Here is a 15,958-nt window from a genome sequence, read left to right on the forward strand (position 1 = left end):
ATTCAGATCAGAGTCCGCATGAAGAACTAACCAAGACTCAAGATCAAACTTTAGAAGACTCATAGATAGGAATCTTGTAACTCGTAGCTGATAGGCTTAGTTAGACTTTTTAATTTTGATTTTTGATGTAATAACAGGACCACTGACCGGAACCTTGACGTCACCTCAATCGACTCTAAAATTCATCACTCCATCATTCTCGTTGAACTACACGTGACCTGATTCCCTTATAACCCGGGATATGTAAGCTATTCAAAATAAGGGCTCGGTCACAATCATTTACCCATATTTCTTTTCTTTTGAATAAGTGTCGGGTCAGAAATCAATTATGTCGCTTACTTGTGTCTTTGCTAAAAAATACTTCGTGTTTTCAAGCAAAGAGGGACAGCTGTAAGCACGTAATTTTTGACCCGCACAATTTTTAAGTTAGTTTTAGTATGTTAAATATTTACTTGAGTTATTATAGATTTTTAACCTATTCTTTTTACTACCACTTCATTAGTTTAATTTATTGTTTTAGTATTTAAAAATTAAAAGAAAATACAAAAAAATAAAATAAATTTAAATATTTTCAATTTTTATATTTAGTTTTATTTTAGTAGTTTATTTTATTAAGATGTGATTATTTTATTAAGATCTAATTTTTATATTTTTATAAGTATATTACATTATTTTAGTCTTCCTACCATATTTAAGACCAACAAGACAAAGACCTATTCTTCCCAACTTATTAGCCCACTTAAGTGCAAGATTTAATCCTAGCCATTTATTTTCTTCTAATCCAATGGCCATCATCCCTTCCCACCTCCATATAAGATACCCAATTATAGAAACCCTACCTAACATTCCAATTCCTAAAAAAGGGCTAAGAACGACAGACCCCTTTCTGGACAAAAATTCAATCGCCCCCACCCCAAGAACGAAGATCTGATTCTCTCAAAAACTGAGAGCACGTTTGGACACACACAAGGACACAAAGATTACTCTCTGTTTCGCCTTGAGGGATTTCTCATGGGTTAAGTCAAAATTTCAGTTTCTTTTCCCAGGACCTTGAGCATTCTTCATATAATTCCCCTTTGTTGATTGAACGGGCTACCAAACGACCCCTTTGTTGATTGAAGTTGTCATCATAAAAATCCAGTAAAGTTAAATATTTCGTTCTTTACATGGAGTTTACTTGGTAACTTGATTGACTACACCATTGAATCCCTTTCGATGGTACTACAACGGTGATTATTATTCAGCTTATGAGCTTTGCGATAGGATTGAGAGTTTTCGAGTTTTTCGGTTGCCAATTGAGGTTCCGTTCGTGGTCGTCGGTTCCTGATCTTGACCGCTGGTGCCGGTCCTGAATTTTCGTGGGACCTTAGAAAAGTCATTAGCCTTTGACGGGTGGTCTCTAAATCAATTCAGGTCATCTCCCACATTTTCTTATTGCTCATCCATTTATTGCAGAAGTTGATTACTCTGATATAATATGAAAAATGTTTACTATGCATTGTCAAGTAGTTAATACTAATTAAATCCTTCTTATATTAGAGTATTTTAACTTATAACAGTAAGTTATTTATTTCATTATTTATGTTACCACATTAGATCTGCTGTAAAAAGTTAAATCTTTGCTTTAGATATCAATCTAAATTTCATAACATAATAATATACTATGGTAGTGTTAGCAATTTTCTTGGCATGTTTAAAGCATAATTGCCAGTACTATAAAAGTTGAATCATATTGGATTTGGCATCAATTATAATGAGAATAAGAAGCTTTGTTGTTACATATAAAGAAATATTGTTCTGAACTATATTTCGTGACACCAAGTGAACGTAGATGAGATTTCCATTAATACATACTATAGTATTTTGGACAAAATAGGCCCCACTACCATCGATTTAAAGATAACACAATTGATAAATATTCGTAGCTTGCTTTAGGCGCGATTAAATAAATCATCGTGGTCATGGGTACGGTTTCCGTGGCATGGTCACGATACGTAATTCTCATTCAGTTGTGAATTTCATGTGACCCGACCATAACTTCGAACAATAATAAAAATAAACATGTTGTAGACCGCGGGTGCATTTCATGTGACGTGGTTCGCGATGTGTTCAAAAATAATAAGTGTGCGACATCGCGACTTATTTAAATAAACTCCATAAATAAATAAAAAGCGGTTATAAAGATAAAAATACACAATAGGTTTAAAACATGTAATTAATCAGATAATTAGGCCAATACTAGTAGTTTAAGTGATCGTGGTAGAACCACGGAATCCGAGAATGCCTAACACCTTCTTCCGTGTTAACAGAATTCCTTATCTAGAATTTCTGGTTCGCAGACTCTTAAAATAAAGTCGAAATTTCCTCGATTTGGGATTTTAAAATAAATCGGTGACGTGGGACACCAAATAAACTATTTCAAGCGGCGACTCTGAAAATTAAATAAAATAATCCCAATTCGAATAATGTTAATTAAATTGGAAAACTCCCTTATATATCTCTTTCGGGTGAAAAAGGAGGTGTGACAATAATGGCAGGGTGTAAATGGTATGAGCAGAAACCGGAGCGAAGGTTACGCCTGTTTGAAAAATGGTTAACTTCTGAATTATCTGCAAAACTTAAAACACGATTTGTACAAATATATATGGGTTACTGCGAGAATTTAAACATGATGCAAATTTCCTTTGGACCATGAAGGTTGTCTTTGGATAGTGAGTATGACGTCCTTAGACCATGACGTCCCGGGCTATGAATCATGACATAAGGGATTTGCAGGCCATGAGATGAAGTTCTCGGGCCATGATAATGGTGCCTCCGAACCATGACGCCTTTGAATAATAATGTCCGGTATTAAGAGATCCTCAGACCATGACATGGTGTCTTCAGGCTATGAGGATGATGCCTTCGGACTATGACGCCTTTGGACAGAGACATGGTAATGCATATGAGCAAAACAAGACAGATCTTAGTCGTGTATATGATCAGGACAGAGCTTAGCCCCGAAAAGGCAAGATGGTACTAAGTTTCAAATAGAGTAACATCCGGTCATTGGACAAAGAAGGGCAGAGCTTAACCTTATGCAATTGGGAGGCAGGGCTTAGCCTCATGCAAATAGAGGAGACAATGCTTAGTCTCATGCAAAGAGAAGGCAATGCTTAGCCTTATGCAAATAAAGAGGCAGGCTTAGCCTCATGCAAGACTTGAGACAGAGCTTAGTCTCATGTGATGAGAAGGCAATGCTTAGCCTTATGCAAATAAAGAGACATGGCTTAGTCTCATGCGGAGAGAAGGCAAGCCTTATGCAAATAGAAAGGCAGGGCTTAGCCTCATGCAAGATTTGAGACAGGGCTTAGCCTCATGCAAAAAGAAGGCAACGGTTAGCCTTATGCAATTGAGGAGACAATGCTTAGTCTCATGCAAAGAGAAGGCAATGTTTAACCTTATGCAATTGGGGAGACAATGTTTAGTCTCATGAAAGGAGAAGGCAACGCTTAGCCTTATGCAGTTGAGGGAGGCAGAGTTTAGCCTCATGCAAGATTTGAGACAGGGCTTAGTCTCATGCAAAGAGAAGGCAACACTTATCCTTATGCAAATAGGGAGGCATGGCTTAGCTTTATGCAAGATTTGAGATATGGCTTAGTCTCATGCAAAGAGAAGGCAATGCTTAGCCTTATGCAAATAGGGAGGCAGGGCTTAGCCTCATGCAAGATTTGAGACAAGGCTTAGTCTCATGCAAAGAGAAGGCAATGCTTAGCCTTATGCAAATAGGGAGGCAAGGCTTAGCCTCATGCAAGATTTGAGACAGGGCTTAGCCTCATGCAAGATTTGAGATAGAGCTTAGTCTCATGCAACGGACAAATAGTAAATAGGACCAGAATATTTCTGAGTTGGAGATATATTTGCACTTGGCGGTCCGGTTGTTATGAAGGTAATGCCTTTAAGGCGCACATACTTGTAGTTATTCCTCATTCCTACATCCAAAATAAAATCGTGAGTTTTGCAGAGGAGGTTGGTTCATGCCTTTGTTTGCTTGTTTTGCTTTGCTTTGCTCTAAAATCCTGTTTGAGTTACCTTGGGTAACACCTGGCCGCCATAGAAATAGAGTTTTCAAAAAATATGCACTTATTTGATGAAATAGTGTTATTTTAGAAAACGTAATGGTATATAATATCAAGTAAATTAGATGAACTAATGACTGCGAAACTTTAGAGACATTGCGATTTTCTTTGCGTTAGACTTTTGAGGGTCCTCCTCAAAATTCTACCCCAATTCAGTGAACGATCCTTCGACCGTTTTACATGTGACAAAGTTTGTTGGACCATGCCCCGGAATTTTGAGAATCATTCTCAAAATTCTGCCCCAGTTATTTACCGATTTTCTGACTATCTCACACATAATGACGTCGGCTGGACTTGCTCCGGAATTTTGAGGGTCTTCCTCAAAATTCTGCCCCAATTTTTGGTTATGGAAAAATGAAGATTTTATTAAGATGTGACCGAACACACAGGGATGCCTATGTATCCCCTCTTCAACGGAAATCAGGCCAAGTGTATTTCAATTACATCAGATGAAGAAATGTAAACAATCTAAACATAGTATCCCTTGACTGCGTTTGAATTGATAGGTTTTGGCCAAACTTCTCCATCCATTTCTGCAAGTATGAGTGCTCCTCCTGTTAGTACTCTGTGAACCATGTAGTGCCCTTGCCAATTGGATGAAAATTTCCTTTGGCTTCATCTTGATGTGGGAAGATTCGCTTCAGCACCAGCTGCCCCGGTGTGAATTGTCTTGGTCTTACCCTTTTGTTGAAAGATCTGGACATTCTGTTCTGATAAAGCTAACCATGACACATGGCATTCATCCTTTTTCCATCTATGAAGGCTAATTTCTCATATCGGCTCCTTATCCATTCTGCATCACTGAGTTCGGCTTCTTGTATGATCCTTAAAGAAGGAATTTCTACCTCGGCGGGAATGACAGCTTCGGTACCGTAAACTAGCAAATAGGGAGTTGTCCGGGTTGATGTGCGAACTGTGGTACGATATCCCAATAAGGCGAATGGTAACTTCTCGTGCCATTTCTTATGATTTTCTACCATATTCCTTAGTATCTTCTTGATGTTCTTGTTGGCAGCTTCCATGGCTCCGTTCATTTGGGGCCGGTATGTTGTGGAATTTTTGTGCTTGATTTTGAAAGTTTCACACATGGATTTCATCAGATCACTGTTGAGATTGGCGGCATTGTCAGTGATGATGGACGCGGGAACCCCGAATCAACAAATAATACGATCTCGGACAAAATCTGTGATGACCTTTTTGGTTACAGCTTTGTAAGACGCAATCTCTACCCATTTTGTGAAGTAATGGATGGCCACTAAAATGAACCTGTGCCCATTTGAAGCGGCAGGCTCGATCGGACCAATGGCATCTATTCCCCAGGCAGCAAAAGGCCAAGGTCCACTTGTTGCATTGAGTTCGTTTGGCAGCACTCGTATAATATCTGCATGTATCTGGCATCTGTGGCATTTCTAGACGTACCGAATGCAATCTATTTCCATAGTTATCCAAAAGCATCTGGCCCTAAGTATCTTCTTGGCTAGAACAAAATCGTTCATATGGGGCCCGCAGGTCCTGACATGTATTTCCTCGAGCAATTTGGAAGCTTCTTTGGCGTTAACACACCTTAATATTCCTATATCAGGAGTTCTCCTATACAGAATTCTCCACTTTGGAAGAAATGATTGGACAACCTGCTCTAGGTAGTTTCCTTTCGCCAAGTATTCCTTGATATCGTGGAACCATGGATTTCGGCATGTTTCTTCTTCTGCATGAGCATAATAAGCTGGCTGACTATGAATCCTAATTAGGATAGGTTCAATAAAATTCTTGTCCGGATTTTGTATCATGGAAGACAGAGTAACCAGTGCTTCTGCGAACTCGCTGGATTCTTGGTACATGTTTGAATTCTATCTTTGTTGACCTTTTTATCAATTCTTGCACATGGTACCAGTATAGTAGTATCTTAGTGTTTTTCGTAGCCCGTTCTCCTTGAACTTGATGTACCAGAAGATCCGAATCACCAATTACTAACAACTCTTATATATTCATGTCGATAGCCAAATTGAGTCCCATGATGCAAGCCTCATATTCTGCCATATTGTTGGTGCATGGAAACCTAAGCTTTGTGGATACCGGATATTGTTGACCTGTCTCTAACACCAAAACCTCTCCAATACCCACTCCTTTAAAGTTTGCAGCTCCGTCGAAAAACATTCTCCAACCATCGTAGGCTTCAGCAATGTCCTCTCCTACGAATGACACTTCTTCGTTAGGAAAATACGTTTTTAATGGTTCGTACTTTCCTCCTATAGGATTTTTAGTAAGATGATCTGCCAATGCTTGCCCTTTGACCGCCTTCTGAGTTATATAGATGATATCGAACTCACTCAGCAATATTTTCCATTTGGCTTACTTCCCGATAGGCATAGGCTTCTGAACGATATACTTCAAAGGATCCATCATTGATATGAGGTATGTGGTGTAGGCACAGAAGTAATGCCTTAATTTCTGAGCTGTCCATGTAAAAGCATAACAAGTTCGCTCTAGTAGAGAGTACCATGCTTCATAAGGTGTGAACTTCTTACTCAAGTAATATATGGTTTTCTCCTTTCTTCCTATCTCGTCATGTTGTCCCAAAACACATCCAAAAGCCCCATCTAGTACAGACAAATAGAGTAGTAAAGGTCTCTCAAGTTCCGGCAGGAATAGGACTGGCGATGTGGACAGGTATTCCTTGATTTTGTCAAAAGCCTTCTGACAATCTTTGGTCCAATTGGTTTTAGCATCTTTTTTAAACATTTTGAAGATTGGTTCATATATTACTGTAGACTGTGCTATGAAGCGGCTGATGTAATTGAGGCATCCCAGGAAACTCATCACGTCCTTCTTGCTCTTCGGTGGTGGTAACTCTTGGATAACTTTAACCTTTGATGGGTCCAACTCGATTCCTCAGTGGCTGACAATGAATCCCAACAATTTTCCTGCAAGAACCCCAAATGCACATTTTGCAGGGTTTAGTTTTAAATTGTACTTCTGTAGCCTGTTAAAGAACTTCCTCAAGTCTGCTATGTGATCTGTGGCCTCTTGGATTTGATGATGATGTCGTCAACATATACCTCTATTCCCTTGTGTATCATATCATGAAAGATGGTCATCGTGGCCCTCATGTAGGTGGCCTCAACATTCTTCAAACCGAAAGGCATCATTTTGTAGCAGTGCACCCCCCATGGTGTAATGAAAGCTGTTTTCTCTATGTCTTCTTCGTCCATCCAAATATGACGATAATCCACGAAGCAATCTACAAAGGATTAGAGTTCATGCTTGGTGCAATTTTCGATTAGAATGTGTATATTTGGAAGCAGGAAATCATCCTTGGAACTTGCTATGTTTAAATCCCGATAGTTAACACACACCCTGACTTTCCCATATTTCTTCGGAACCGGTATGATGTTGGCTAACCAAGTTGGGTACTCAACTAACCTGAGGACTTTGGCGTTAATCTGCTTAGTGACTTCTTCCTTGATTTTTAGGCTCATGTTTGGTTTGAACTTTCTGAGTTTCTGCTTCATCGGTGGACACATTGGATTGGTAGGCAACTTATGAGCCATTATGGATGTGCTCAGGCCAGTTATGTCATCATATGACAATGCAAAAATATCTTCATATTCTTTTAGGAAGCGAGTGTATTCTTTCTTTTCTGACAGTGACAGGTGAATACTTATGCAAGTCTCTTTGATGGTTTCAGAATCTCCCAAATTGATTGCCTCGGTTTCGTCCAGGTTGGATTTAGGTTTGTTCTCAAAATTCTCAACTTCTCTGATAACTTCCTCAGGTATCTCATCCTCTTCTTTCGAGTTCCTTATGTTGCATTGTCTCATTACATGTCACAGTCGTTGGTTCATCAAGGTAAGAAATAGTAATGTTGTAAAAGAATGATATGAAAGATAACGATAATAAAACATCTAATTATTTGATAAACGCTGAAATGTTAAGAAAAATATCGTCTGAATGACTTCAAAACAATGTTTTCAAAACAAAAATACTGAAAGGAAGATATTTTAAAAACTAAATGCTCAAAAGGACTTGTTTTTCAAATAACATTAGTAGTCATGCTACCCCGGGACTCATCTGGCCCTTGATGGCGTGGCGGTCCAATTCCTGAGAAATGATCCCCTCTCCCCCGTCTGAATTGTAAGGACTTCTTCCTCTTCCTCCTCAACTATCACATTGCAATCCATATCTCCATCTTCTAGAGACAGGTTCCTTTGCCCAGCCAAAGTTTCCTCCTCTTCAGATCCCCATATTGTGTCGGCCTAGTGAAAGGTCTGACTCAGATGCGGCACTGGTTGCTCGAGAGGGTAATAGGGACCATACTATGGGGTCGACCAATCATCATATTCTTCCCATGTATACTGATATTCAAGCCCAAAAGTTGTACCGTGACGTTTTAACTGTATCGGTTTGGTAATTCCCTAAAGTTTCTTCCCAAGCCCTTTGTTGGGTTCATACCCTGACCATGCCAGTATGCTTTCATATTTTGCTGCTCCACCATTTATCTTTCTCAGTTACACTGACACGCTCGATGCGGTGATAAGTTTCTCCACCCAACTTTCTTCTATTCTCGACAATTGGAACAATTTGACTGGTGTAAATATGAGTACTTTCGTCTCCATGAATGATTACCTCCTGATGGTTCCATTCGAACTTCATGGCCTGGTGTACCGTAGAAGCCACAACTCTAGCGGCATGTATCCAAGGTCGTCCCAATAAAAGATTGTACGTAGCAGATATGTCAAATATCTTAAATTCAACATCGAACCAAGTCAGGCCCATTTGTAAACAAAGGTTGATTTACCCAATTGTGGCTCTTTGAGACCTATCAAATGCTTTCACATTCGTACTTCCTGCTCGTATCTCATGGAAATCTTTACCCAACCTTTTCAAAGTAGTCAACGGACAAATGTTGAGGCTTGAACCTCCATCTATTAGGACTCTGGCGATGAATTTATCCTTAAATTGTACTGTGAATTGTAGGGCCCTGTTGTGACTTAGTCTTTCAGGTGGTAGTTCATCTTCGTGAAAGGTGATCTTGTGACTTTCCAGTACTTGCCCTACCATGTTGGCCATCTCTCTACTGGTGATGTCGTTAGGCATATAAGCTTCATTCAACACCTTCATCAGAGCATTCCTATGCGCCTTAGAATTTTGTAGCAGCGACAAGATGGATATCTGGGCGGGAGTCTTGTTCAGATGATCAACGACATAGTATTTCCTTACATGTACTTTCCTCCAAAGATCATCTGGACCAGTTTCAATGATGGGCTATTTGGCAACAACTCCCTTGCTTGTTCCTCCCAAATTTTCAGGTGTATAGATTCTCCTAGTTCTGGTCATCCCCTGTGCAGCACCAGACTCTTCCATTTTTGCTTTCCTTTTTCTTCTAGCTTCGGCAACATAATCTAAGGGTATGTCATTGGAATTGAAAGGTGGTGTGGGTGCTACTTTCACAGTGAAGGGTATGGCTACTTCTGCTTCAAATAGAGTAGGTGTAGTCGTAGGTGTTGTTACTTCAATTTCAAATGGGACTGATGCGGCTACTTCAACTTTGATCAGTGACTGTATCTATACCACAATAGGAGTGAGTGTGACTGCAGGTTTAGTGTCATCACCTTCCCGAATAAGCCCTATCGACCTTTTAGGATCCCATTTTTCATCTATTTCTATCACATTTACTCCTTCACCCCTATGATCTGGGAGGGGATTGTTGCGGACATTTGGCGTGGCTTCATTTACTTGTATGACTTTAGAATCAATCAGGGTTTGAATCTTGTCTTTTAGAGTACGACATTATGCCCCTTCATGCCAGAATGATAGGCACATGTTTTATTCGGGTTGACATATTGGGAGGAGTTTTCCATGCGACAGCAGGAATGGAGGTGACATATCCGGCAGCCTTCAGTCTTTCATATAGCTGGTTGAATAGGGGTGTATTGTCTGGGCGACCTGCGATCGAAATTGGGTCTGGGTTTTTGATAGTTTTAACGGGTTGGAGGTGAATGGTAATAGACTGGCTGGGTGTTATAAGTGTGATAGGCAGTAGCGGGTTGAGAATATATGGGAGGTGAAGGTTGGTATGTGGGTGGAGGTGTTTGGTATGTGAGTGGAGATTTTGGATATTGGGCTACCATCACTGCCCCTACTTCTTTCTTCTTTGATATACCCCCTAACTGTAATACTTTGTTCGTAGCCTACAATGCCTCAAAATTGGTTACCATCCCGCTCCTGATCCCTTCTTCAATGTTTTTCCCCGAGTTTGATGATGTCGGAGAATTTGTAATTTTTGATGACTATTAACCTTTCATAGTATTGTGGATCTTGGGCCCTGACAAAAAATTTCTTCATCTGCTCTTCCTCTAGTGCCGGATTCTGACTGATATACCAAGATAGGGCGTCTCCAGTGAGACTCCTCATGAATAGTTTCATGCGAATTCTTTCATCTTTCCCAACTCCCACGAGCTTATCACAGTATGTCCTCAAATGTACCTTCGGGTCACCCGTCCCATCAATCAACTCAAACTTGGGAGGTTTGTAACCTTCTGGCAGTTCCACGTCCGGCTAAATGCGTAGATCCTCATAATTTAGACCCTCAATTCCTTTGCCACCTTCAATACCCTGGACTCGGCTTGTGAGCTTCTTGAGCTCCTCTACCATGCTCTTGATGAGCAGGTCCTTCTCGGCGGATTCTGGAGTGTATGATATTGGTTGAGTAGTGTGGGGTAAGGTTTCCACGTATATGGGATAGTATTGGTGGGTACTGGGGCTTGGAGTGTAGTGGTGATCATTAGTTGAATTTTGTAGATCAGGGGTAGGTTTTTGGGTATTTTGAGGAGTATGGTAAGTGGTTTGTGGGTATTGAGTAGGAGGATGTTGGTGTTGAGGAGGAGTGGGTATTGGTGGAGGATTAAGATTTTGGGGAGGTGTTGTGTATTGGTGGGGTGCGGGAGGATTTTGTGGATGTTGGTTTGGTGTGTTTTGAAGAGGTGATGGGTTTTTGGCATTTTGCTGGTTAAGATCTGGGACGTTTAGGATGAGGGAGAGGTTTTCTAAGTTGCGGACCTGCTCAAGTTCTCCTTGCAATTACAGTATTTTCTGTTCCAACCGTAGGACCAAATCATTCTAGGTCGGAGTACTCCAACTGTCTGAAGTTTCAATATTCTCAGTTTGTGCAGCATTTTCTTTCTGAATACCACTCATATCATCCATCTTAGCCTTGCCTTTCATATTACTTGAAAGAGGAGGTAGTGGAGGACCTCTAGATCTGGTGTGATATGCTGACGATGCCAGTATGTGTGAACCAACCTTAGGGGATGAGAATAATCAAAATAAAGAAAAGTACAAAATGGTAAACAAGTCAGTAAGGATTCTGAAAAGCATTTGCAGTATATAAACACGTATTGCAGGAATGTAAATTCGCATCCTAATTTGGGGAACCTCGTCGTTCCTGAGGTAAGCCTAGAAACAAGTAGATTTGGAGAGATTTAATGCCGATAAATCCCTCATTTAATAAATGAGTTACTAATGGCATCTGCCTTATTACCTTCAAATTCCAAAACGACTCAAAACAGATAAACCTAATCTACTTGGTCCTAGAGGGACCTTCTCCATATTTGACCCTCTTGGCTCCGTCAATTAGATTCCTCTGGTTGTGCATGTCCAGTAGCAGGTATGCCCTTGCTAAGTGTCCTCCCTCATTGCTCTCTGCATTCTGACAGTCTATGATCCTTTTCCTCATCTTCCCTTCTAGTTTTATTAGACCCTGCTCCAAATATTCCAACCTTTCTGTCGACCTTGTAGCCATTTCCTTCCACTCATTAATTGACTCCATGTCTAACTTGTGTTGTTCCAAATGCCTGGCTTCGAACTCAAGGACTCTTTTGCGTAGCCTCTCATACTTCACTTGTGCTTCAGCAACCTCATCTATGACTCTGTTTTCTTGACCAATCCCCGGCTCGACTATTCCTGCTATGTTATCTTCTAACTATGATGGGTAGAAGTACACATGATGTGACGACCCGGTCAGTCGTCTCATGAGTTACTGCTCTATTTTCCCCATTTTTGCTTCTTTATGCTTTGTTTATCCATGTTATGGGGTATCGGGTTGGTTGGATCGAATCCGGAATGATTTTGGTAAGGTTTGAGATACTTAGTCTCTTTTGAGGAAGTTTAAGTTGGAAAAGTCAATAGGATATTGACTTATGTGTTAGAGGGCTCAGATGTGAGTTCCAATGGTTTGGATAGCTTCGGGAGGTGATTTGGGACTTAGGAGCGTGATCAGAATGAGTTTTGGAGGTCCGGAGTAGATTTAGGCTTGAATTGGCAAAAATGGATTTTTGGCGATTTCCGATTGGTAGGTGAGATTTTGATATAAGGGTCGGAATGGAATTCTAAGAGTTTTAGTAGCTCTATTGTGTCATTTGGGATGTGTGTGCAAAATTTCAAGTCATTAGGATGTGGTTTGGTTTGGTTTTTGATCAAAAGCGGAATTCGGAAGATTTTGGAAACTTGGGCTTGAATCCGATGTGTTTTGGTTGATTTGATGTTGTTTGAGGTGTTTTGAAGATTTGTACAAGTTTGAATAAGGTTTTGGGATATGTTTGTGCCTTTGGTTGAAGTCCCGAGGGCCTCGGGGGAGTTTCGGGTGGTCAATCGGATCATTTCTTGATGTTTGGAGTTGCAGATTTTGGTTTCAGCTATTGCGGGTATTTTACTCTTCGCGTTCGTGAAGAGTCAGTTGAGGAAGGTGGAATTTAAGCCTTCTCATTCGCGAGTAAGGCTACGCATTTGCGAAGGGCTAAGTGGTTGTGCATCGCGTTCGCGGGGTAGTGTCGCGTTCGTATAGAAGAAAATAGGCAGCTGAGCTTCAGTGGATTTTTATTCATTGCGTTCGCGAGAGATGGAACGTGATCGCGAAGGTTGTTCTGAGCAAAGCATCATTTTTGCGATAGGGATGTCGCGATCGCGAAAGAGGAAAATTGGTCAAAGTTAATTGGTGCTTCGCGAACGTGAGGCTTTGACCGCGTTCGCGAAGAAGGATTTCAGGCCTGGGCAGAAGGTTTAAATAGTCATCTTGTTCGCGAATTTGGGGTTTATTTCTTCCATTGTTGGTCGTTTTTGGAGCCTTTTGAAGGGGATTGAAGAGGGATTCAAGGGGAATCACTTGAAAGTAAGAATTTTGGACTTAAAACTCGATTCTATTGTGAAATCTACCTAATAAATCATGGAATCTAAGCCAAAAATTGAGGAATTAGGGCTTGAGATTAAGAGACTTTAAAATGAGAATTTGAGGGGCCATTTGGACTCCGATTTCAGTGTTCTTGGTATGTATGGACTCGTGGGGAGATAATAAACCTATTGATGTAAAAATTATCGAATTCCGAGACTTGGGCCCAGGGGTCAGGTTTTGGTAATTTCGGGATTTATGTTGTAAATTGATTATTTTTGCTTGGGCTTTGTTCCCTTAGCATATTTTGACATCTTCTTCGACACGAGTGGAGGCTGATTCGAGGGGCAAAGGCATCGCGAGCTAGAGATTTGACCAGATTGAGGTGAGTAATGATTGTAAATGATGTTCTGAGGGTATGAAACCTCGGACTTGCACATCGTTGTGCTATATTGAGGTGACACACACGCTTGATGATGAGCGTGGGGTCGTGCGCTGTTGGGGATTGTGACTTAGTCCGTCCCGAGTGACTATTTTACCGCGTATTTGACTGAACTCTATTTGTTATCATCATGATTTGGGCTGAATGCCATATTTGGGCCTTGTGTCAACTTTTTGAACCCTTCGGGGATTTTTATTGATATTTCATCACTGTTTTGACTTTATACTTGAACTCAGTAATGATATATTGCACTATTTTCGTACTCATCCCTGTTTACTATGTTTTAAATACTTAAATGATCTTTTAAATGATAATTGGGCTAAGAATCACTGTTTTATTGTTTCCCGAGGGGCTTGTGGGGATTTTGACTGAGTAAGGCCGAGGGCCTATGTTGTGAGGAAACATTTGATACTGATTATGAGGCCGAGGGCCTGAGATATGTACGCCATGAGGTGGCTTGATTAATATGAGGCCGAGGGCTTAGTGATGATTTCATGAGATGGCTTGATATTGCTCTTGGGCCGTAAGGGGCCCCTCCAAGAGTCTACATACTCCCAGTGAGTGCGGGTACCCATTGTGATGTGAGATTGAGCCCGAGGGACTCGTATTGTTCTGAGATGTTGCCCGAAGGGCGGATTTGTTGATACGGTGCTCGAGGGGCGAACCTTTATGTGTTTATCTTTTTCTTAATTTCCTATCAATTACCATGCTTAATTTCTGAAAAAGGCTTTTCATAAAGTTAAATTTGAGTTAAAGGATTTTTACCTATTTTTCACTGGTTTACTTTTTAATGGTTTTACTGCTTCATTATAGCATGCTTTGTGCCTTACGTGATTTTCTGCTTTCAGTCTTTATTTATGATTATTACTCACTGAATTGGAGTACTCACTTTACTCCCTACACCCTGTGTGCAAATTCAGGTGTATCTGGTCCCGCTCCTGAGTGCTGATCATTTCCGGCTCAGACGGATTCGAGGAGTCTCTAGGTAGCTGTTGGCATTCGCAGCCCGAAGCTCTTCCCTATCTTACTTCTTCATGTTCTTGGTTTTCTATATTAAACTCTGTAGTTTGATTTGGAGTATTCTATTTTGTTAGATGTTCATGACTAGTGACACCCCAGTATCGGGCTGTGTTGGGTTATTTTCCGCGAATTATGCTATTAACTGCTTAAACCTTGGTTTATTTGATCATGCTTAGACTATTTCTTAATGCTTAACTGTTAAATACTGAAATGGGTAGTGCCAGCTAGCCTTGTCTTCACGAGAGGCGCCATCACGACTGGGTCCGGGTTTAGGGTCGTGACATATGACCTGCGTGATATCGATCTGGCTCGATGGTATCCTTTTCCACGATAATCTTCAAATGCCACATGTGCTGGGCATCACATTTGTATGGAATGGCGTCATCCTGAAAATCTGCTCTGTAATGACTCATTTTGGAGACTCGTGGTATGACTTGTTTTCTACCATCTTGTCTCATGACCCTGATAGGAACATATGGATGTATTCCTCTTAACCCAATCAACACCAAATGCGGAACATCCTTGGATCTGATGATGAATTCATTAGTAGGGAACCACTCAAAACATCTAGTGAACCTGGTCTTCGGTCAAATTGCTAAAGAACTGTGCCCATTCTGTAGCATTCTTTGGCTGTGCAAATCTGTCTGGGATAAAGTTCATTCTTTTAGGATGGTGGAAATCTATGTTCTCCGAGGATACTCTTGGAGCTATTGGCCCCTCTGAAGATGTTCTAACAACCAAATCTGTAGTAGCAAGTTACAACCCTCAAAATGCTTGAACCCTTTCTTGCAATGGTCCAGAGCCCGGTATATGTCTGCTACAATCATCGGGACAATATTATAGGTTTCCCTCAATTCCCTCTATTAAAGCTTTGGTTACCATGGCCAACCTGGTGTGAATTTTGTCCCATTGGCTTGGAAACACTATCATTCCCAAAAAGCAAACGACGAATACAAAAACCCTGCGGTGAGTCCATCCTAAGGAAGTGATGGAGAATTCATCATGAAAGATACGATAGGATTTGCTGTGTCCATATCGTTCATAGAGGATGTCGAAGGGTATGTAGAACTTCTTCAGGAACTCCAATTCATCATTATTTCTCATTACCATCATTTTCAGAAACCCCCTAGTAATGCGATTTTCCGGTACTAGTAAACCGGGACTATCCCACGGTAATCCAGCGAATCCTCCTATTGCCTCTAAAAGAGGAGTTATTTT

The 15,958-nt window shown here is 40.7% G+C and overlaps 1 long non-coding RNA gene across 1 annotated transcript; it reads left to right on the forward strand.

The window, feature by feature from the left end:
- The first annotated feature begins 859 nt into the window (after window positions 1–859).
- Window positions 860–14,920, forward strand: LOC142181604 (uncharacterized). The gene is made up of 2 exons (XR_012710306.1): window positions 860–1,413; window positions 14,641–14,920. It is a non-coding gene; the product is annotated as an uncharacterized LOC142181604 (long non-coding RNA).
- The last annotated feature ends 1,038 nt before the right edge of the window (window positions 14,921–15,958 follow it).

This window comes from Nicotiana tabacum, chromosome 6 (assembly GCF_000715075.1).
Source record: "Nicotiana tabacum cultivar K326 chromosome 6, ASM71507v2, whole genome shotgun sequence".
Taxonomy (NCBI): Eukaryota; Viridiplantae; Streptophyta; class Magnoliopsida; order Solanales; family Solanaceae; genus Nicotiana; species Nicotiana tabacum.